Below are 2,595 nucleotides of genomic sequence, written 5' to 3' on the forward strand. Positions count from 1 at the left end.
GTTGTTTTAAAATGTTTAATAAAGTCTCTGTTCCAGTAAAATGTTACTATTGCAAGGCTAAACTTGTTTATATCTGTGTATGTATAATCAAAAAAATATAAAAATATATATACATAAGTCAAAACGCATTGTAAGTTTAAAGTATAATATATTGGGATTTCATTTGGTGTGAGAAAGGTATAAAAATATATACCATTAGTATAACAAAAAAAATTTTTTTTTCGATTGCCTAAAAATTGTCAGTGAAAAAAGACAACTTTAACAAAATTATAAGGAGTTTGTAGTTTTCTTTAATGGATCATTAACATGAAGTAGGGGGTTAGAAATATGGAATAGGTATACTAATATGGAATATACAAAAAATTATCTAATTATCATTTTGTTTATTTGTTCTCATTCAGTATCACACTTCCTCTAAAACTAAAAAAAGTCTTCATCACTACTTCAACATAATCTGACTCAGAAAACTCAATTTTTTGTTTTCCTTTTTTTGTGGAATGTTATTTTTACTAAATTTTACAAATATTTATTTAAATAATCAAATGCATTAATTGACAACATAGTTAGTCTACATTTAAAGTTTAGTATTTTTTTATGCATTTTATGTGCACCTTAAAAACATCCGGTTTGAAATCCAACATCTCTTTTAAAATGTTAAATTGTTAATTTTAAGTTGTTTTTTTTTTAGTGTATTTACAGAAGATTATAGAAAATTTTGAATTAGTTGAATGTGAAGCTCGATCAATTAAATTTAAGTGGCAACTAAACAATAATTCTGCATCAGATCAAACATTAATGGTTAAATGTTCAAGGTTTGACGAAAGAGAGAAAACATCAACAACAATCTTAAATATGATTGGTTTTATAACAATAGATAATCTTGCACCAAGTACTAAGTACAAGTGTAAGGTACGATATTTTTAACTGCTCTTTGTTGGAAATCAAAAATGTATTCAAAGTTGAATATTTTAAATAAATTTTACACATCAATTCATATTGAACCAAATTAGTGGTTCAATATGGATTAAGTGGTATAAAATTTGCCAGTTAATGTGACTAGAAAAAATGTAAATAACATAGGTTTTTTTTTATAATTTTTTAAAGTTTCAGGTAGTACTGGAGTTGTATAAATTTTTTCAAAAAGCATTAATATTAGTAAAACTTATGGATAAAAAAGTTTCATTTGATTAAGTATTAAAATAGTTTTGTTGTTTCATTGTTAATTTCAGATTAAAAACAGCATTAGGCTGAAACAATGGATTAAAAATATCATTTTCAAATCATTGTATCAGCCTAATGCTGTTTTAATTTTGAAATTTTTTCCCAGTAAATACGTGTATTTTAAAGTCCTAGTGGACACATGTGTTTTAAATGTCTAAAAGTCTTTAAAAAGTTTTTTTTTCTCCTACATCTTTTTAAATACAGTGTCTCAAAAAATTATCCGACCAAACAAGTTTTTCTTAAAAAGAAATGTTTACGCTCTAAATTATGCTAAAAACAATGAATTGCAATACTTACTTTTTTCTGTCATTTTAATTCTATTAGGAATAGTATGTTATTTAACGTTCATATTTTTTGATTCATGCTTTATTTGGTTTATTATTTGTCCTAAAAGAAACTTAGTATCAAATAGGCTTGTAAAAAAATTATCCGACCAAGCGATATTTAGGTAAGTTTAATAAATTTTATGTGAAATTTGTTGAAGTATTTTAGCAAATTTTTATACACTTAATGAAATTGCATAACAAAAAACTGTTTTTTTGTAGTAAAAAAAAAAAGTTACGTATAAAAAAAAGATTTCATGTTTTTTAAGTAAAATGGTTGGAAGTAAACGTCACTGGACTGTTTCTCAGAGAAATTTAGCTGTCGATCTAGTCAATCAGGGTAAAACCTATCGTCAGGTGCAGCAAGAGACTAGGATTCCTCATATTACAGTATCCGACATAATGAAGAATTTGATCGGAACAACAGCCACAAAAAAAGGGCAGGGTCGCAAAAAAAAGACTTCTTAGAGTTTTGATAGAAACTTAATTATACAAGTCAAGAAAAATCGCTTCATTTCTGCTCGAAAACTGGCTGAGCAAGCTGAAGAGAATTATGGAATCAAATTATCCCATCAGACAATCAAAAATCGTATCGAGACCAAGGATATCAAGGACGACTTGTGTGTAATAAACCATATTTGAGTAAGAAACACATGAAAAGAAGATTGGAGTTTGCTCAGAATATCAAAAACATGCCGTTAAGTTTCTGGAAAAAGATCCTGTGGAGCGACGAATCGAAATTCAACTTAAAGTCATCTGATGAAGCCCAAAAGGTTGGGAGAAAAGCTTGAGAAGCCTAAAAATTAGGCTGCGTGAGAGGAACTGTCAAGTATGGTGGTGGTAACGTGATGGTATGAGGTTCAATGTCTTGGAAGGGTGTCGGAAAACTCCAATTTATTGATACTTCAATAAATCAGGTGCAATACAGAAACATATTAAAGCAAAATTTGAAGTCATTTGCTCGAAAACTTCGGTTAGGATCTGATTTTGTATTTCAGCAAGATAACGATCCCAAGCATAGTGCCACTAAAACCAAGGAGTGGTTTGCTGA

The sequence above is a fragment of the Hydra vulgaris genome, chromosome 07, assembly GCF_038396675.1.
Source record: "Hydra vulgaris chromosome 07, alternate assembly HydraT2T_AEP".
In the NCBI taxonomy this organism is placed as follows: domain Eukaryota; kingdom Metazoa; phylum Cnidaria; class Hydrozoa; order Anthoathecata; family Hydridae; genus Hydra; species Hydra vulgaris.